Source organism: Sceloporus occidentalis, unplaced genomic scaffold (genome assembly GCF_023333645.1).
Source record: "Sceloporus occidentalis isolate IW3139 unplaced genomic scaffold, rSceOcc1.0.p SCAF_3, whole genome shotgun sequence".
In the NCBI taxonomy this organism is placed as follows: domain Eukaryota; kingdom Metazoa; phylum Chordata; class Lepidosauria; order Squamata; family Phrynosomatidae; genus Sceloporus; species Sceloporus occidentalis.
In genome coordinates, this window is record NW_028316983.1 from 37,144,393 (window position 1) to 37,166,696 (window position 22,304).

General features: G+C 41.8%; 1 protein-coding gene across 8 annotated transcripts in view; it reads left to right on the forward strand.

Moving 5' to 3' along the window:
• The window catches only part of LOC149315762 (uncharacterized), a 259,568-nt gene that overhangs the window by 134,099 nt on the left and 103,165 nt on the right, over nucleotides 1–22,304 (forward strand). For 2 of the 8 annotated variants that reach the window (XM_089514029.1, XM_089514031.1), the window contains one exon: nucleotides 14,542–14,641. The exons of the other annotated variants lie outside the window; for them this stretch is intronic. The gene's annotated coding sequence lies outside the window, so the exon portion shown is untranslated. The remainder of the gene's footprint in view (nucleotides 1–14,541; nucleotides 14,642–22,304) is intronic. 8 annotated transcript variants of the gene reach the window in all.

Sequence of the window (22,304 nt, forward strand, 5' to 3'; positions counted from 1 at the left end):
TGTATGTTTGATGGACAGCTTACCAATTGGAGTATAGCCTATTCCTCAATTTTTTTTTTCCCTTTGACCCTGGACCGATGGACCTTTTTTGCATTTTTCTCTTGCCCCTGATATATGTATTTTTTATTTTACTGTTCCTGTTCCGGTTTTTTGTTCTTTGTAGTAATGGTTTTAATTGTTATATTGAATTTTTAATCCTGTACTGTAATGTTTTTATAAATTTTGTAAGCCGCCCTGATCATTTCCATGGAAGGGCGGGGTATAAATAAAATTTATTATTATTATTATTATTATTATTATTAAAGCTGGAGTCCATCGGCCCTTTCAGTGATCATTTTCAATAGGTTTTTTGCCCTTAAAGCTTTGCTTGATAGTCTTCTCAAATACATATTCACTGTGGATACTGCAGGAGAAGAAGGAAGGGACAGTACCTCTTTGATTGCCTTCCAGCAGGTTTTCTGGCTTCTTTAATTTGGCAGCAGTGAGGTAAGCCTGAATTCAGCTTTTGTCACTGGGCCTTGGAATATGCCTCTGCCAGTGCGAGTCCTCCTTGGTGCTTGCCACTGCTTGCTGCTTTTTGGGAAGACTGACTAAGCCTGGTTAACTTTTAAAGCTCTGCATGGGCTGGCCCCTCTTTATTTATCTGATCTTCTTTCTCCTTACATTCCCACTCGTACCCTCCTTTCTAGTGGTCAAGGTTTCCTCTCTGAGCCTAGGATCTCCACTTTCCCGTCCTGGATTCGTCTCTTTTCACTTGCTGCCCCTCACTCCTGGAACCTTCTTCCCCCACAAACACGGGTCATCACTTCATTGATGACTTTTACATCTGAGTTGAACACCACCCTGTTCAGGGAAGTGTTCCCAGACACTGTGTGAATATTTATCTGATATTTGATTAGACAGTGGATGTTGATATTTTAATTGTTGCCTGCTTTTTTAACCAATTCCATTTTATATTACTACTTATTGTTTATATGTATTTTGTAGATTGTACGCCATTGGCAGGTTTTATATTTTTATTGATTTGATTATTTCTATGTAAAGCGCTGTGTACATTTACAGCACTATAGAAATAAACTATAATAATAATAATAATAATAATAATAATGTGTGCATCTGTTGGGTTCATCTGGATGCAGCAGGCAGCATTTGGGCTTTGGTGTTTTGTTAGCCTGGATGGCTTATAGTTTGGCCTAGTACAGAGTATCCAAAGCATACAAAGGAATGAGTTAGAATTATTGCTTGAGGCATCCAAAGTAGTTAGTTACCTTTATAGTTATGATTCTGTCACATAAGTCTTTACTTTTTCCAGTTTTCAGAGGTGACTTTGTAAGCCGCTCTGAGAGCCTTTAAGGCTGAAGGGCAGGGTATAAATACTGTAAATAAATAAAATAAATAAAAATAACATGAACCAGTATCCTTTCTCTGCCATTTATTGAGGCCACAGTCCCCATGTTTATAAGTGGAAACAAATTATAATTATACTGCAGAAGGAGTGAAATTATGCAATTGTAATTGTTGTTGTGCACCCTCAAGTTGTTTCTGATTTATAGTGACCCTAAAGTGAAACTTTGTTGTGTTGTTGTTGTCACTGTTGTTGTTGTGTGCCTTCAAGTCATTTCTGACTTTTGGCAACCCCAAGACGAACTCATCATGGCATTTTCCTGGCAAGATTCATTCAAAGGAGGTTTGCCATTGCTTTCCCCTGAGGCTGAGAGCATGTGATCCACAGGGTTTTCTTGGTCAATTTTTTTCAGAGGGGGTTTGCTATTGCCTTCCTCTGGGGCGGAGGGAGTGTGACTTGCCCAAGGTCACCCGATGTGTTTCCATCGCTGAGTGGAAATATGAATCCTGGTCTCCAGAGCTTTCGTCCAACACTCAAACTACTACACCACACCATGGAATCATAGAATCATAGAATAATAGAGTTGGAAGAGACCGCGAGGGCCATCCAGTCCAACCCCCTGCCATGCAGGAATCCAAATCAAATCATCTCCGACAGATGGCCATCTAGCCTCTTTTTAAAGACCTCCAAGGAAGGAGACTCCACTACACTCTGAGGGAGTGTGTTCCACTGTCGGACAGCCCTTACTGTCAGGAAGTTCCTCCTAATGTTCAGGTGGAATCTCTTTTCTTGTAGCTTGCATCCATTGCTCCGGGTCCTAGTCTCTGGAGCAAGTGAAAACAAGTCAGCTCCCTCCTCAGTATGGCATCCCTTCAAGTATTTAAACAGGGCTATCATATCACCTCTTAACCTTCTCTTCTCCAGGCTAAACATCCCCAGCTCCTTAAGTCGTTCCTCATAGGACATGGTTTCTAGACCTTTCACCATTTTACTTTCCCTCCTTTGGACACGTTCCAGTTTTTCAACATCCTTTTTGAATTGTGGTGCCCAGAACTGGACACACTATTCCAGGTGGGGCCTGACCAAAGCAGAATAGAGTGGCACTATTACTTCCCTTGATCTAGATACGATACTCTTACTGATGCAGCCTAAAATTTGCATTGGCTTTTTTAGCTGCCGCATCACACTGTTCACCCATGTTCAGCTTGTGGTCTACTTGGACTCCCAGATCCTGCTGAAACAGCAGAAACTGCTGGTGGAGGAATTCTGGGGACATCCTTGCAAAGGGAAGCCTTGCTTTCTTTGTCCACTCTGCTTTGGTAAGAGCTTACAATTTTAAAGTGGGGCCATATCCTTTGGTCATTGGGAAGAGGAGGAGATGGAAGTTCTACAAAACTGCTGGTGGAGGCGCGCGGCATTAGGCACGCGGATTTTTCTTTTCACACTCATTTTTATTTTTATAGTTTAGTAGGGTTTGGAGTACACAGGAAAAGGTCACCTTGGCAGAGTGCTGGAGGACATCTTCAATTTTACACTTTATGTTCACTGCTTCCTTAAGGGGCTTCTGGGGACTTGCTCAGAGGAAGAGAAACAGAGACTTACCTTTGGAACCATATCCTTGTGATTAAAGAAAATAACTTATTCCAAGTAATACACTATTTATAACAAGTTTCCCAGTATCTACTAAAGATGTAAAAGTTCTAGAAATTTTAAGCTATGGAGAACAAAGATAACATTGTTTTATCTTGTTTATTTAGGGGGAAAATACATTTTTGGAAAAACTGAAAAATGAAATATTAACCCACTTTGACAGGTTCAAAGACATTTTGTTACTTTAGGAGCAAAATCCAATATATATAACTTTGGTGTAAAATTGTCATTTTTGATATATTAAAAGTACAGTTTATTGAGAAGGTAATTACAATTTGAATTTACTTTGTGTGTGTGTGTATGTGTGTGTATTGCTATATCTGGAGCTGCAAGGCCCATAATTGTAAGGATCAGTGGTCCTAAATTGAAAGAACCTCTTCGGTTTTGCTAGGTCAAGGAAATAAAATAAAATAAAATCCCAAATAAAAACAGAACAAAACAACAACATTAGCAAAACAGAGAAAATTATTGTGTTTCCACTACTTCATAATGTCAAGCGAGCCTAATGCACTTATTTCCATAAAATGATTGAGAAAAGAAAACTAAAACGGTCTTATAATCTGCACATATTCTTATCATAGAATCATAGAGTTGGAAGAGACCCCCAAAGGACATCCAGTCCAAACCCCTGCCATGCAGGAACTCATAATCAAAGTACTTCTGACAGATGGCCATCCAGCCTGTTTACAAACTTCCAAAGAAGGAGACTCCACCATCCTCCGAAGGAGTGTGTCAAGACGTTCTGTCAAGACGTTCTTCTTAATGTTGAGCTGGAATCTTTTTTCCCCTCTTGTTTGAAACCATTCTTCCAGTCCTATTCTATTATTTCCTCTTCTGTTATTTTTAGAAATGATTTTGGGGCTGGAAATTATCGACTTCTTGACAAATGTTTTGTTCATCAGTCTAAAAGAAAATATTCCATAATCATTTTCTCACTTTTTTCCTTGTTTTCTTTCTTCCTTCCTTCCTTCCTTCCTTCCTTTCTATTTAGGAAAGAGCTTTTTTCTCCACACACCCCCCCCTGGCCTTCTCATCTCTAGTATTTCCTTTCTCCCTCGTTCTTGTAATCCTAATGCTGTTCCCCCCCCCCCAAAAAAAAAAAATCATACTAAGACAGGTAAGACAATTGGTTGGATATGCCCTGGGGCTTTCTGATGTCTCGGTGAGCCATAGATTAGGACAAACTGCCATAAAAGAATCCCCTAGTGACATAGTTACTGTTGGTGAGTTGGCAGCCTGTCCTGATCCCATGGCTTTTGCGTTAATTGAGGGGGGCACCTTGGATCATAATCCTCCCAGCGTGACACTGGATTGAGAAGAGAAGCAAGCAGGGAAGAGATAAACTGGAAGTCCAGATGAAACATTTTGTGAACAAGACGTCTGGTCCCCTTAGGACCAATCTTCTTTGGAAAACTTGGAGCTATACATTTACTGTTGATGAACTGACATTATAGAGCTGGAAGAAATGCAGAAAAAGGCAACCAGAATGATCAAGGGACTGAGCAATTCCTCTGTGAGGAAAAGTTGGAATGCTTGGGCTGCTTAGGGTGAGCAAGTGAAGATATGAGAGAAATGAAAACAGTGGAGATAGCATGGAGAAAATAGATAAAGAGAAGTTTTCGTTCCCCTCTCATGATACTAGAACCCATTGTTATCTATAGAAGCTAAAAAAGTGGGAGATTCAGAACATACTTCTCCATACAATCCATGGTTTGTACTGCTCCAATATGTGATGGCTGCCAACTTGGATGACTTCTTTAAAAAGGATGAGACAAATTCATGGAAGTTAGAAGAAAATCAATTAATATGAAATGTGGTAATGGAGAAAAGTTCTGCAAATACAATGGACTGCGAAACAGTCAAATAACTGCATCCTCTAGTAAATCAGGCTTGAACTCTCCCAAAAGTGAAGATGGCTAAACTCAGGGTGTCATACATTGAACACATCATGAGATCATGTGACTTCATGGAAAAGATGATAATGTTTGGTAAAGTGGATATCATTTTTGTTGTTAATCACCTTCAAGTGGATCTTGACCCATGGCAACCCTGAGGATGAAACGTCTCAGAGACTCCCTGTCCTCATTTAGCCTGGCTAAATTTAATCAGTTTGATTTAAAACAGAAGTACAGAAACCTTGGCACTCCGGATACTTTAGATTACATTTCCCACGAGCCCTTATCTGTGGCCATACTGCCTGGCTTTCTGTGAGCTGAAGCCTGAAACAATGTCTAGAACCAAAGTGTCTCCAACCTCAAATGAATTAGCTAATTTTCCTCATGAATTCTCTTGACTATGTTTTTTTTTTAAAAGTATAGATTGCTTAGTACCAATATTTATAGAGACTTCAGGTAGAAGGGTGCCATCTTAGAAGAGGGTTCCCCCCTCTCATATACAGAGAGATTCACCTCTTCTAAGATATGGGTATACTAATTGCAGCATACACTAAATATAAAAACAAAGAACATGGTGTTTGCCATTACAGGCTTTTTGTACATGTGCAAAATGATGCAGTTTGATTAGTTGAAGAACCAGTTAAACTCTAGAAAACTAGCAGTTCTGTGATAATCACTAAAGGGACAAGCAAAAAGATGTGCATTTGGAAAGGATTTTTGAGTCAGCAGTAATAGATTACACTTCTGGAGATTTCTGACATCTCCCTCCCACATTTATCTTGTAAATATAAACGACAGAAGGATATATAAATGTAGCAAGTCTGATTTATTTCAACAAAGTTTACAGCCCAGTTTGGGTGCCCATCCAAATAGGGCAATCTGCCCAGTTTTCTATTTCTTGTCTGTTTAAAACAATGTATGTATATGCTGATACAGGTTAAGTCTCACTTATCCAAAAATGCTTGGGACCAGAAGTATTTTGGATTTCAGATTTTTTATTTTATTTTGGAATACCTGTATTTGCATATACATTAATAATGAGATATCTTGGAGATAGGATATAAGTCAATTCACAAAATTCAGCTAATGTTTCATATGCACCTTATTATACACATAGCCTGAAGGTAATTTTATACAATATTTTTAATAGTTTTATGCATGAAATAAAGTTTGTAAACACTGAGCCATCAGAAAGCAAAGGTATCGCTAGCTCAGGCACCCAAGAGCACCCAAGAAGTAAGTTTTGGTTTTGGAATATTTTGGATTTTAGAATTCCAGGAGACTCAACCTGTAGCACAATATCTACAGCAGATTCTGCATCTGTGTACTATTACTGTATTTGCTTTCAGAGCATAGTATGTTCAACAGCCTAGTGAATGACATAGGGGTTGTAGAAGCTTGAGAGGTTCCTGTTTCCCTCACCTGCAGTGGAATATAATGGTAGTAACTCCAAAGAAGGCAGTGGAAAAGCACTCTGTGTTTTCATAATGAAGAAAACTGGGTTGAAAATTCTGATACTGAAATATTCAGAATATAAGTAAGATAATTCTTGTGAAGAACACTGAGTCAATAGACCTACAGATGATTGGAATCTTTTGTCAGTTACAATTAGATAATTTCATCAAATCAGCTGACAAGACATATTTACAAAATTGAGATTACTACTACTATTACTATTATTTAGCCCTTATGGCTGTAGCCAGGAGCTTGAAAACATGATGCTAATGGTTTCCAAAGTTCTGAGTCAGTTTAAATCCATAGCTGACACCTCTAAGACCTCCATAAGACCAGGGTGGGAAGATATGGTGATTGACAGTCAAATGTATTATCAGTGCCAGTCATTATGCAAAGAAAATACTTCTCCATAGCTGCAAGTGTTTGGACTTATTTTCTGAGTAAAAAACTCCTGTTTGGTGGCATGGACTACATTATTAAATAGCTATTAAAAACTCACCATTTACATTCCCCAAACACTTTTTTTTTGCTTCAGTTTTGAGCTATGATACATCTGAAACATTACTAAAAATAAGATCCGGAGACGCTTTTCCAATCATTTATCAGTCTAGTCATAAAATTGTACAGTTGGAAGAGACCGCAAGGGCCATCCAGTCCAACCCCCTGCCATGCAGGAAATCTAAATCAAGGCATCCCCAACAGATAGCCATCCAGCCTCTGTTTGAAGACCTCTAAGGAAGGAGACTCCACTACACTCCAAGGGAGTTTCTTCCACTATTGAACAGCCCTTACTGTCAGGAAGTTCCTCCTAATGTTGAGGTGGAATCTCTTTTCCTGCAGTTTGCATCCATTGTTTCACGTTCTAATCTCTTGAGCAGCAGAAAATAAGCTTGCTCCCTCCTCAACATGACATCCCTTCAAATATTTAAACAGGGCTATCATATCACCTCTTGACCTTCTCTTCTCCAGGCTAAACATCCCCAGCTCCATAAGTTGTTCCTCATAGGACATGGTTTCCAGACCCTTCACCATTTTAGTCGCTCTCCTTTGGACACGCTCCAGTTTCTCAGTGTCCTTTTTGAATTGTGGTGCCCAGAACTGGACACAGTATTCCAGGTTAGGCCTGACCAAAGCCGAATAGAATGGCACTATTACTTCCCTTGATCTAGACACTATACTTCTATTGATGCAGCCTAAAATCGCATTGGCCTTGTTAGCTGCCGCATCGCACTGTTGACTCATGTTCAACTTGTGGTCTACTTGGACTCCTAGATCCCTTTCTCACATAGTTTCATTCAGCCAGGTGTCCCCCATCCTATATCTGTGCATTTCATTTTTCCGCCCTATGTGCAGTACCTTACATTTCTCCGTGCTGAATTTCATTTTTTTAGCTTTAGCCCAGTTTTCTGGTCTGATCAGGTCATTTTGAATCTTGATCCTGTCCTCTGGGGTATTAGCTACTCCTCCTAATTTTGTGTCATCTGCAAATTTGATAAGTATGCCCCCAATTCTGTCATCCAGGTCATTGATAAAGATGTTGAATAGCACTGGGCCCAGTACAGACCCCTGTGGGACCCGAAATGGTGGAACATGCACAGTATGTTTCACCATAAAATATAACTAACTATGCAGTTCTATCCTCTGCTCTTATAATATGTACAGTACTTAGAAGAAAATGGAAAATGAGTATCGTGGGATTTCCTCATAATCATGGAAAGCTTAGAGCAGAGACAATATGACTTTTCAGAAGGGGCTGAACTGCAACGTTCATTATCCCTCACCATTAGCTAGCCTGATGGCACTTTAGGCCAAAATAACTGGAAGTCCTCAGACTTCACAGTCACCTTTGGTTGTGCTCCCCCTTGGAGTTGTTCCGATGATGCATGGGATCCAAACAGGGGAAACATGGGCCTATTACGTGTTCCAGTATGATTCTTGGGAGTAAAAGAATTCTCCTTTGCTCTGGATCAGGGTGGAATCCCTGGGTGTGCAGACTGTGTACCAGTGTGGGGAGAGGAATAGTGTCAGCAGGTAGGGAAGCCACTGACTTCTTCCCACCTGGAGCCTCCCAACTCCCCACCACAGCACTTTCACTTTCCAGTTTCTGTGGTTCCTCTGCCAGCATTCATTTTGCAGATGTGCAGATTGATCACTCAAACGCACATTAGCACAACCATTCCTTTTCAAGACATGCACATAGCTCATCAAGCACACATTAGTCCAACAATACTATCATTATGGCACACTGATGCTCAACTGGATGGCCATTGCCCCCCCCCCCCAGCCATGGGAAAAGAAGGAGAAGGGTCTCCTGGGGGGGGGGTCTGGACAGTGCTGCTCATATAGGCCCATTGTGGGTGTTGATTGTGCAGACAGCTTGCCCTTCCCTTGGATCTAGAAGCCCCAATGATAACCCGGGTTTTCCTGTCAGTGGAGATTTAGCCCCTATCTTTCAGTAGAAGTTATCAACCTTTGGTCCTCCAGATGTTTTGAGCTTCAACTCCCAGAAGCCTTGGCAGCATGGCCAATAGATTGGGATTCTGGGAACTGAAGTCTAAAATTTTTGGAGGGCCAGGGGTTGGTAAGGAAGCCAGGTAAGACGTTTATTGCCCCCTTTACACAAAAACAGAATAGCAGAGGAAAACTAATTTGGATATAACTGAGACCAGTGCCACATAGTGACAATCTTATCCACACATTCCTGAATCGGTGAAGAATGAAAATATATAACTTAAATGATGGGTTGTACATTCTTCAGATGTACAGACTGTCTTTTCCTCTAAAAGTGTAGGCATGTTAGCCTTTTGCAGAGAACCAGAGACTTGGTGGCTCTTTCTAAAACTAACAAAAGCTAAGAGACTATGACAGTTCCTGCCACAATCCATTTCTTGTTAAAGGCGAGTGCATTTATTGTGGCATGAACATTCACTGGTGCTACAAGCCTTCTTCTTTTTGTTTGAATTGCTGTGTTTGTTTAGCGCAGGGCAGCTTCATCCCCATTTAAGCAAATGGTGTCATTATGGTGAAAATAAATAATTAAGATGCAAAGAACTGACTTTTGCTTAGCTGAGGCTGCACCATATTCAGTGTATGCAGAGAGCTGTGAGGAGGGTTGTTTGTCAGAGTTTTGCAGCGCCTCATCTCTCCAAGACCTGCCAGCTGCCAGTGGCTGGCTCTTTTTAGTGTATAATGGGCTAAATCTAGGGCGACTGGAGCTGATAAAAACCAGACACTCATTATTAATGAAAGATGTTGATCATGGCAGTGGCTGGTGGGAGTGTGAGAGTAGGAGAGAGTCTAAGCCCCACAGGGCAAGGCCTTTTGGGACAAAGGTGGATATTGCTTTAAGGAAGCCTTCATAGCTTACATACACAGATGTGGGGAAAGGGGAGAGAGGTTAGTTGTTCTTTCTCATTCAGAAGCAGTGAGATTTCTGCTTGGCGTCTTGGGCAGGAGGCTTGGCTAAGGGAAATTCACCCCTGTTTTATAAATTCAAGGACATTTGTGTTGACCATGAGACACAGGGAAAGTAACTCACTGAGTCCAGAAAGTGTAGCTCTGGCATCTCCCCAAATGCCACTTAAAAGATCTGTGCCCAAAATCTGTGTACCAAGGAAATAAGAATAAAGCACTTGATGGAAATTGTTGTGAACTTGCTTAATTTGTATAAGTTTATTAGGAGAAATGTAATTTGGGAAAAATCTCCCAAAGCAGAAGCAGTTCTTCTGTTGTGGGAAACATCGAAATAAGTGAAACATTGGAAATGTGGGGAATGGTTTTTAGCTTTATGTGATAGTGGAAATTGCCTGCTGCAACATCATGACTTGACAGTTGGCAACTTTTGACCTGCCTTGAAACCATGAGGGGTAGAATGTGAAGTGTGTGGCTTCACAGAGAACAGAGACAACCTGGATCCTGAGAGAAGTTACTGTATTGCTCATAATGGGGTTTAAATTTTACTGTCCATTGTCTTAGTCCCCACAAGGCCAAGAAGGGGAATGTCCTCTGCCTGCATTAAGGTTCCCCCAGAACAACTGAACCACAACAGAAAAAAGTCTGATACAAAATGTAGCTTAGGCCAGGGCCCGTTTTAAATTTTTGGAGCTTGTGTTTGGAGCTCTGTTCTCTAATCTCTCTCAGCACCTTGGCAGCTTGGCTAACATGGTATATACCAGGATCTCAGCTGTTTTCCTATGGGGTTGACAGCCTTCCCCTTTGATTTGCCACACTGAGCTTCTAAATTGTGCCTGGGGTTGCTGAGATGGGTAGGATGGAATGTTGGAGGTTTCATGTATATTTATAGCATTATAATTTATTATTCTTATTTTTGATTGTATATTTGATGTTCCACCCTTTGGTGGAAAAGGCATTACAAATAAGTGTTGTTGTTGTTATTGTTGTTCATGTGTCTTCTTTTGAAGATTGGTTGGGCAGGAAGAAGCAAGAAAGCAGTTAAATTTGGATATCTGAGTAGTGAAAGACATTGAAAGAAAACTATCTTTTGGATTTATTGCACTGAAATAATTCTGAGGCTTGCCATTTCTGTATTCTTTGACGAGTTATTCTTCTTTGGAATGAATAATTCTGTTATCAGGGCTTTTTATGGTTGGTGTTTATGAGAAGCACAAAGATTCCCTTTGGGAGTGGATCAAAAGAAGAAAAGGATTTTTTTTTCTTGTCACTGAAAATATGCAAATATTCTTTCTTTCCTGTAAAGCAAGAGGGATTGGACAGTGTTTGTGTGTGAATGTGTGTGTCTCTCTGTGTGTGTATGACAGAGAAAGAGAGAGAGAACTGAATTCTATGCTTTCTAATCTTAACAAAACAAAATCAAATCAAAAACTCTGCTTGGCATCAGCACTGGAATTTACAATATAAACAGTGAGCAGGCTGTGTTTAAATTTAGAAGAAGATTGGTGCTCTCTCTAGAAGTGTCTGTTGGAAAAGGTACAGGACTGCTGTGAAGTGTACTTCTATAGTAGAATCTGTCACTCCTTCCTTCACAGGTGTTACTGCACCTCTGTGCCCTCCTTCACACTGAATCAGTGGCCTAGCCTTGTTCTGAAGGAGTTGGGCGCACAGAGAAGAGTATCTGCAGTGGACCTGCTGAACAGCACAGGCATCAAAAGAATGATTTAGTTTGCAGAATTAAATACTTGAAAGCTCTTCTGTGTCAGGTTGACTGTTATCCACAGAGCCTTATTTCTGTCCTTACTTACCTCTAAACTAAGCCCCAATTAAAACATGACAAGCCAGGTGACCCAAATCTCTATGTTTGCTTAAAATTCCCACCACATATATCAAAACTATTTTTATATAAAAAACCCCTATGTTTTAAAAATCTTTCTGAATACAGTATTTTAAAAAATTCAGTTTGTAACATTTTGACAGAGATTCAGTATTGCATTGTGGTTTCTCCTCCCCCCTCCTCCTCCTCCTCCTTCTTCTGTGCCTTCAAATCATTTCTGACCTATGATTACCCTAGGTGAACCTATAACAGGGCTTTCTTGGAAAGAATGTTCAGAGGATACTAGCTGTTGCCTTCCTCTGAGGCAGAGAGAGTGTGAGTTATTCAAGGCCACCAAGTGGGATTCGAACTCTGGTTTCCCAGAGTCTAAGGACTTTATCGCAGGCTTAAAAACCCATCTACCCCCGCTGTGTTGAAGTCTTTCGAGATAAAGTCAAGTATTGCCACACACAAAATGCTACCGATGCCGCCACCCGGCTGAATCCCAGCTAACTTCTGGTTAAAAGCTGTGCTCAGCTGGCCAGTTTGCAGAGCCGGGAGCTTCTAGCCAGCCACTGCATGAGTGGCATTTTGCATGTGATAATACCCAACTTTAGCCTGAAAGAAACTTCAACATGGCAGGGGTAAGTTGGATTTTTAAGCCATGTGATAAACTCCTAAGTTCAACATTCCAGCTACGATATCATCCTGGTTTTGTCACAGGCATCCCAAATTACAGTGATTTAGAGACTCTTGATAAGCTATATGGGTGCACCTTGGTTAGTGGAGTAGATGTGTTCCTGACCATTACTTCATTAATAGAAAAATTGGTACTATGGCAGTACCAATATGGAAAGAATAATGACAGCTTCCTACAGTATATCCCCAAAAAGAAAAGCATGTTTCACAAAACTTTTTATGCACAGCTAACAATACAGCTATACCTCAGGAATAAAAAGCTCCTTTTTACAATGCCTTTTTAATTCCCATTCACTTTGTCTTCTGTCTCACTGGAGGTTTTTGTAGCATGAACATTGGAAGGATGGTAAGGTTGCAGCAGCTTGTCTGCAGTAGACAGTGAAATAAAATTTAGAGATTGTAAAATTGAGATTCTATTCTAGCCATTGGACTGTAGTTGTGTGTGCCTGCCTTCAAGCAAGGTAAACAGCAGCTGTCTTCTGGACCCTGTGTGGATATGAAAACAGAGAAATGGGGAAAGCAGATAAGCTTTCCTCACAAGTTACCCCCTTCATGTTAGCCACCAAATGGAATTCATAAGTTGAAGCTAATGGAAGGTGTGTGTGTGTGTGTGTGTGTGTGTGTGGAGGGGCGGGGAATGATTGCTGGATGCATTTTGGAAGAAGCTTTCAAACAGTCTCCCAAGAGTTCAAAATGTTTTTCTTTACTTATGCAATGCTTATCTGACCTGGTTATTTCATTTTACATGGATTCAGCTGACTCCATATTATTGGAACTCTATTCTGATGCTGCAGTAGACACAGTGGAACAAGACTATCAATTGAGCAAGCAAAGCAGCTATCATATATAATTCATCATTCATCTAGATGTAGATCCTTAATGAAAATATTTGAAGGTCATTGGAGGAGGCAGCCAGCAGGATCCCATCAAACCAAGAAGACAACTGTAACAGGCACCAAATAAGTTTTCAAAATGAGTAAGAAATTACCTGCAATGACAACAGTGGCACAAAAATAAAAAATTACATTTATTTATTTATTGAATTTGTAGTTTCCTGTTCTCCAGGGATGTGATCCACAAAAACATAAAAGCCAGCTAGAGTCTACAGTTTTTTCTGGCTTTCTCATTATTTGCTTTTGACTTTATTGTTTGGATCATTTCCTCTGGAGATCACACAGCAACTTTTAATGTTGAGGTATAAGTGTGTCTAATCTCAGTATCACTTTATGATTAAATCTTTATTACACTCCTTCCTCAGTTGCCTCTGGGGCTCAAATGGCAAGTCATGTCAGAAGACCTGTATCTTCAAACAGTTCCTCCACCAATTGCATCTAAAGCAGGTGTGGAATACAACCAGGACTGGGCCTACTATTAGACATAATGAGGTGACACAATAACATCAGACAGTTAATGCTGTGAGGCAGTGCTTGCATCCACCTGGCTATCCTTCCTCCCACCTTACTAAAGCTGACCTGGATCCTCTAAATGATCTTGTTGCCTCAGGTATGACTGAGGACCCCATTGCGTCACAAGTGGTTGAGTAAGAGTCATTTACAGGGCCTGTCAGCTTCTGATAAGGGGTGTCATCTTATCCTGAGATAACAAAATATCTGAAGTCAACCCCTAGCTTTCTCCTTCCTTCCCAGTCATTGTAGCAACAGGGCTCAACCTCCTCTTGGCTGTGTATCCACCTTCTGGCTAGGAGTAAGTGGGTAGATTAATGTAATTGAGAGAGAATAATTCCTTTAGTTCATTTTGATGTGAGAAAAGCCCCCTTAGCTGAGATTTCTGCCTCGATTAACAGACAGGAAAGTAAGAGTGTGTGTGTGTGTGTGTGTGTTCACATGTTTGAATTACAAGTTGTGAGGAACTGGTTGATGCTAAATGCATAGTGCTTAATTACATCATTGGGATCATCCCTAAATTTCAAGTTGTTATTATTATTATTATTATCATATTTATTTATATCCTGCCCTTTCCCCAAAACTGGGACTCAGGGTGGTTTACAATTTTTTTAAAAAAGTATAATTAAAAGAATACAAAAATAGTACATTGAAATAGAATTAAATTACTACAATATTAAAACAAATTGCATGTTAAAAGAATAAAATGATGATCCTGAACTGGCAACTCTACTTCCTAAGCCACAAATTCTGGGATTCCATAGGAAGTTGCCATGGCAATTAAAATGGAATCATAGCTGTATAAATGTGTAGTGTGAAAGGGCTCTGGTTCTTGGAGTACTTCTAAACGTACATCTCCTGTTGCAGGCATCAGACAGAACTCATTTAAGAATCCATCATCTTGATAATGATACCAGAGCTGGGATGACCCTGAACTGGCAACCCTACCAATAGTATCTACTCAAAAGTAAGCTCCACTGATTTCAAGGAACCTAATTTCTTTTGGTTTATTGTGCTGCTTCTCCCTGATAGTTTCTATGGAGTGGAGGGATCTACAAACACACCCCTGCCAGAAAATCTGGCCTCTTCTGGCTGACAATATGAGCAGCAGAATAATAGTGAGGTTGGACTTTTACTAATGAGGCAGAATGTCGCCAACGAGGTAGGGGAACAAAAGGAGCAAAATGCCAAAACATATGTCCCCAAAGAAATGACTGCAGTTGGAACAAAAATTAAATTGCCTTTAAAGTGCTAATAAAAGTGTGCTGCTGATGGCTGTAGACCGCATGAGTAGTAACCGATGGTTACTTAATGTTTGGCTTGGCCCCAAGACAACTTTGCCTTTTCTTACAAGTCTCATTATGTGGATTTTCTCTCATTGTGCTCCATAGCTTCACCTGCCATGACGGGGGGGGGGGGGGGGGGGGCGGATACACATGAGGAACACCTGGCACAGGACAAGGGGTCCTATGCATCACGTGTGTGTGTGTGTGTAACTCCTTAGATCCGATATTATGCATTACATGTTTGCTTTGTTTCCTGCAACCAAGGAATATGGCAGTAGTTTGGCAATAAATGCTCTGTAGCTTTCAGTTAGGTAAATGGGGGAGAGAATATAGTATCAAACAAGTCAGTAATTCCAAGTTTGATATGAAGTTGATTTTAGAATATTGAAAATTAGTCTCTTTATTCCATCAGTCAATCACTGTGGATAAATGGAGTTTATGAGTAATGGGGCAAGATTTTCATGATCTCCCTGGCCCTTTAAATCAGCAAATGTACTGAAAATCCTAGGTGCCCACATGAGATAAGAGGCTGGGCACTCTTACACTCAGGTTTTCCAAAACAGCAATTTCTTTATGTTTTCCTTCTCCCAGACAGACAGAAACACACGTGCGCGCGCACACACACACACGAATCAGTGCTTGATTCAAGATGTATAGCAAAGTAGAATAAAAAACACAGGTCTTTGGTGTGCTGCATATATTAACATACTGCACTTGAGAACTAAGTCCCAAGTGCATCACAGTGTATGCATCATTTATGATGACATACTTTTGTCTAAATTGTGGTTGCAAACTGCTTGCAAGCTGTGACCTGGGAAATTGATCAGATCCTACAGTTGTGTGCATCTATTTATTTATTTATTATAAAAACTATGCATGCTACATTAATGCAAATTGATTTCACTCTTGACAACTAGCTTTTGAGAGTTAAACATAAAACCAGAAGTAGCTGGATGAACTAAATGCACAGTGTGGACTACTAGATTTTGAATAATATTGTGTCATATAAGGAAATATGTTTTAAAAAAGTTGAGAAAAAGCTTCTCTCTTTTCTATACCAGAGTGCTCGAGTGTGTGTGATAGACAAATGGTTTAGTGTCATTGTGATGGTTGAAACTAAGCTACAGAAGTGCCAAGATGTGTGCTCCAGTAAGAAAATGGTCTGTCTTTCCTGCTGCCAGACAGCAGGATCTACATCACAGAATATCAGCTGGGACAACTGTATTAAATGAATTTTCTTTTATTTGTGGGGAGGGGAAAAGTGAGAAACATGTGCAGTGGGGGGTACGGGGGAAAGAGGATGGAGGAACAGGTTTGGAAGAACAGGGCAAAGGAATTCAAGAGGGAAGAGAAGCTGACTGAGAGGAATAAAAGACAATGACAGATTGAAGAGTGTAGGGAGCTGTGAAAAGTACTGTATTTTCTGGCATATAAGACTACTTTTTAACCCAGGAAAATCTTTTCAAAAGTCAGGTCGTCTTATACGCTGGGTGTCGTCTTACAGGGCAGGTGCTGAAACCTCTGAGCTGAACTGGAGAATCTGCAGTCACTGCATATGGTGGGGGAGCTAAAAAACGGCCGCGGCCACATCCTCGCCATATGCGGCGACCGTATGAAAGCAGCAAGGGTGGTGCTGTACAAGTACAGTAGAAGAAAATCCACTCATCAGGATTCGTGGAAAGAAGTGACTTAACGAGATCCCGATGATGAAGTGAGGGGGTACCTCACCAGGAAGATGTAAGTGAAGGGCAGAGCAAGTTGCAGGTGTCCGAGACGCCCGGGGTATGGAAAACAGAGCTGTGTTTGTGCTACTTCTCTGATAGTCTTGGAGACAGGGAGGGCTGGGCAGGTAGGGAGAACTGACCAATCCAAGCAGGCTTTGTATACAACAAGTTTTCCTGCTAAGTACCTGCATGTCATAAACATTTGAATTAAAATTACCATATTGAAATCAAATCTGATTTTTTTTTTTTTTAAATTATTTGGTGTATGTTGGAAGAGGGGTAGTCTTATATGGCAAGTATATCCCAAGCTCTATATTTTAACTGGAAAAGTTGGGGGTCATCTTATATGCCCAGTCGTCTTATATGCCGGAAAATACGGTATCATATAAAACATAATTTGTGTAGCTGGAAGTCTTCCAACATTCGCATACAATCACAGGACAGAGAGAGAACAAAAGAAAAAAGAGAGGAGATAGAGAGCTGATTGAAGCTAGTGCCTGGTTTAGTGCAGCAGGTAGGTTGGCTCAAGAGTTAGTGACCCAGTTGTCCTTTTCTTTTGCCTGTCTGCTTTTTTTTTTTTTGACTGCTTGGTTTTTTGTTTTTTTAGATTTTCCCTCTAAATTGTACTTTTGATACCACTTTTAGATAAGGACAAATGGAAGAAATGTAACTGTTGCCCTAGGTCTTCTCTCATATATAACTTAAAGACACAGCTGGTGTCAGAATATGAGTAACCCATGATTGTGACCATTGTGTTCTTCTGACAGGCCCGTAGCTAAGGGAGGGCAAGTGGGGCACTGCCCCAGGGCCCCCAGCCAAAGGGGCCCCCAAGATAGGGTTACCTAAAAATTTTTTTTTTACCAAACTTACTTTCCGCTATTTTAGTAGAAGACATCAGGGCCACAGGGGGTTCATTTTGGGCAGCAGCAGGGCCGGCGCCCTCGCAGCCACCAGGAGGAAGCGGGGGCGAGATGCTGCTGGCTGCTGCACATGGCTGGCCTGGGCTGGGAGAGAAAGGTGGCTGAGGCGCTGGAGGAGGCCCATAGTGTTGCCACCCTTCTGGCTCGCTGCAGCCCGAGGTGGAGACGCCCTTGAAGGAGTAGAAAAGGAAGAGGAGGAGAGCCCCTTGAGGAGGGAGGTGAAGCCAAGCTCCAGCAATTCCTGCCGTTGTTGTTGTTGTGTGCCTTCAAGTTGTTTTGGCAACCCTATCCTGGGGCTTTCTTGATCCTCCTCTCCTCCTCCTTTCCTCCTTCTCCTGCTTTCTTTTTCTTTTTCTCCTCCTCTCTCCTTTGCCTTCCTCCTGCTGCTGTTCTCCTTCTTTCTCCTCCTTCTCCCTTTTCTCCTTTTTCTCCTTCTCTTCTCCTTCCTCCTCCCTCCCCTCCTGAGAGGTGTGTGTGTGTGTGCTGGAGCGTGGAGGGCTTTCTGGGGCTGGCCTTGGGTGGGTGCCATCGGGCCCTGGCTAGAGGAGGCCCAGAGCCCTCCTGTCTGTTACCCCCAAATCTCTCCATCATCCCCCAGGGACTAAAGGGGTCCCTCTCCCCCCCCCCCACTTTGCCCCAAGGTGGCTCCCTCCAACAAGACCCCTGGGGAGGCTCTTCCCAAGGGTCGGGCACCTCCTGTGTCGTGGGCTACAAGTCGTTTCATCATCAGGTGGTTTTAGTGGCAAACTTTCTTCAGAAGGGGGTTGCCATTGCCTTCCTCTGAGGCTGAGACAGTGTGACTTGAGTGTGTGCGTGTGTATGTGTGTGTGTGCCTTCAAGGGGTTTTCTTGGGAGGTTTGTTTAGAGAGGGTTTACCTGTACCTTATTCTGAGGCTGAGAGTGTGTGACTTTCCCAAAGGTTTTCTTAGAAGATTTGTTCAGAAGGGGTTTGTCTTCACCTGAGGCTGAGAGAGTGTGACTAGCCCAGTGGGGTGTTTTAATGCCCAAGCAAGGGATTGAACCCTGGGCCTCCCCACCGCTGCCTCCTGCTGCACTTCCTGAGATGCATTTATTATTTATTATTATTATCTGAAAGAAAGAAGTTGGCAGCATGAGCTTTTCTAAAGCCTCTTTCCTCAGATGAATTTAGTCTCAAAGGTGATCCAAAATCTCTATGTCTTTGAATTCTATTATTATTATTATTATTATTATTATTATCTGAAAGAAAGAAGTTGGCAGCATGAGCTTTCCTAAAGCCTACTTCCTCAGTTGCATTTAGTCTCAGAGGTGCAACAAGATCTCTATAACATAAGGATTTATATTAATGTTTTTTTTTTTAAAAAATGTTAATGTTTTTAGCTTTTAGTTGGTTATGTCCTCCATTTTTATCAAATGCCCCACTTTTTGGGGTAAATTTTGTCCAACATTTGACCTACATTTCAGTCTAAATTTTGTCCTACAAATTTTGGGTTGGTCATTGTGATTTTATGATTTTTGTTTGATGTAACTGTTATGGATTATTTTATGGAACCCACCTCGATCCATAAGAGAGAGGCGGGATTATTATTATTATTATTATTATTATATTTTTCCTACATTTCCCCTGGTTTGGTGGTAGAGAATTATGGCAACCCTACCCCAAAGGAGCCGCACGAGCCACGCCATCGACACGCACCACATGTAAACAGTGGTGTGCCAAGATGGCGCCCGCAGTGCGTGGGAGGACTCGGGACATTAAAAAACATAGGGGCCCCAAATGTACTTTCTGCCCCAGGGCCCCTAAATGCCTAGCTATGGGCCTGTCTTCTGAGCCACTTTTACACCACATTATTATAACACTAGGATGCATCATGGCACTTAAAGTGGAAACTGTTATCACTAAGTTGTGTGAAAGGACTCCTGGTTCAAGGTAATCCAAGTGTTACCAGTACCTAGTAGACATGTTAGAGAACAACTTGCTCCAGAAAGGCTTAAGACCAGACAGAAACCTTAATTATAGAAGTGTACAATATGTGACTAAATCCCCTTCTCCATTCTTGAAGATGTAGGATTCTGTAACATTCAGCTGCTTCTACTGTGGGAAAATATGTGCGCGTGAGGTGTTCAAATCACGGGAAGTTGCACTCCTGGATGGACACTTCCAGGAGAAGGAATGCTTCTCTAAAGTAAGACACAGCCTGCCCTTGTATTAATGAAAGGGTGTCTTTGGAAATGAATTATCCCCACAGCGTTTATGGAAAGTGATGCCTAAGGCAAATCTTCAGGGTAACAAAACTGATCCACAACCCACAATGGCTGCTGTGAGACATAGGAGGCTAGAGTGGGTTTCTCTTTGCTTCTTTTCTATTAGTCCTTTTACTATTGAGTCAAACTTTTGGCTATTCACTGGTTTCTGCAGAAGGATATTTTAATGATGTACTTACATCCTTTTTATGTTTTCAATATTTTCAAACTATTATAAATTAGTTCTGTTTCAGTAGGATAATTTAATTGTTTTAATTTGTTATTTTTTACTATGATAAGTCTTTAACCATATCTTGTTTAAATCTATTATATGAGCTCTCTTGGGTCCCATTCTGGGTGAAAGATGGTTGTTGTTGTTAACTGCCACCAAGTTGATTTTGATTTATAGCAACCCCATGAATGAGAGACCTCTATGTAACCCTATCATCAGTAGCACTGTCCATGTCTTTCAAACTCAGAGCCATGGATTCTTTTATACGTGACTTCTTTTATACATGTAACCCTATACAGACCTGTGGGTGGAGTCAGGGTGCAGCGTCCTGATGACGCACATCCTGACTCTATCTCCAGGGTGTCATTATGCTGCAGGCCCTCCAGATGGTGCGCGGCATCATGCTGCACCTCCAGCGCTGCATTCAGATGATGCAGCACTGAAGAGGCACCAAAGAGCTGTGCCGCCATGGCTATGGTGCCTTCCAAGGGCCAGATTGGAGCCACAGCATGAGGTTGCCTCAGCCCCAATCTGGCCAGGAAAGGGGCTACATCCCACCGCCCCTTAGGGGCGGTCTGTATAGCCCCTTACTTTATCCATCAGGAATGTGGTCTTCCTCTTTTCCTACTGTCTTCTGCCTTACTAAGCATTATTGTATTTTCTAGTGAGTCATGTCCTCTCATGATATTGCCAAAGTATATCAATAGCAACAGCAATTAATGTAATGTCAGTGCAATTAAGCAATCCCTAAATGGTTTACAAAGTGTAAGCTAATTGCCCTCAACAAGCTGGGTACTCATTTTAGTGACTTTGGAAGGATACGAGCCTGAGTCGAGCTTGAACCCCTGGACTGGTATTGAACTCAAAACCTTATGGTTTGTAAGTGAGTGCCTGCAGTACAGGCATTTAACCACTGCACCACCAGGGCTCATTATCACAAGTATCACAATCTCAGTATTACAGTCTCAGTTTAGTCATCTTGTCTTCCAGGTAGAGTTCAGATTTGATTTGCTCTAGGACACATTTATTTGCCTTTTTTAGCAATCCGCAATATCTGTAGAACTCTTCTCGAGCACCACATTTCAAATGATTTGAAATGCCCAGCTTTCCCAACTATAGAAATGGGAAATATGATGGCATGGGCAATCCTAACTTTAGTATTCAATTATATTTCTTGACACTTCAAGATCTTATCTAGTTTTTTCATAGTTGCCCTTCCAAGTCCTAGTATTCTTCTGATTTCTTGACTGCAGTCTCCATTTTGATTAATGCTTGACAATATCTAGCTTCTCCTGGTTCATGCTTCTCACATTCAGTGTTCCTATAATATATGATGTGCAGCTTTGGACTTTCATTTCACCTCTGAGCACGTCAATACCTGAACGTCCTTTTGGCTTGAGTCTAGTTATATCATTAGCCACAGTGCTACTTATAGGTATCCTCTACGTCAATAACTCACTGAGTGCAATCTGACCTTGGAACCTCAGCTTCTGCCACTATCTCTTGTTTCATTTTGGATTGTCTTATCAATAGGGTTTTTGTGATAAAAGATCTTCAAAAGGAGGTTTATTGTAACTCATTAGCTATGGTGACACTGCCGTTGTCTCTGAGTCCTTTTGGCAGTGTCACTCTTCACTACTGCTGGTGCCTAGTAGCTGTTTGGCAATTAATTTAATTTAATTGGTATTTAAGGCCCATTCCGCACGGGCATAAAGCCCGTTTTTGGTGGTCTGTTACGCGCCCAAGTTAAATAAATAACCAATACTCTTCTTTTGGTAGTTGAGTGTGTTGCCCCACCCTTAGGGTTGCCATTCATCAGGACCTCCAAACCGGGACAAATGTAGGACAAAATGTTCAAATGTAGGACACTTTTTTGTGTGTCCTACATTTGAATAGGAGCCTCCAAGGCTTGCCCTCTGGGCCTGGGCCCCGCCCTCGGTGGCGGCGGAGCCCAGGCAGAGAGGGACTCCTGCCCTTCAGGGAGGCTTTCTCTCTGGGCCTGGGCCCCGCCCTCGGTGGGGGCGGAGCCCAAGCAGAGAGGGACTCCTCCCCTTCAGGGAGGCTTTCTCTCTGGGCCTGGGCCCTGCCCTCGGTGGGGGCGGAGCCCAAGCAGAGAGGGACTCCTCCCCTTCAGGGAGGCTTTCCCTGCAGGCCTGGGCCCCGCCCTCGGAGGGGGCGGAGCCCAAGCGGAGAGGGACTCCTCCCCTTCAGGGTGACTTTCCCTCTGGGCCTGGGCCCCGCCCTC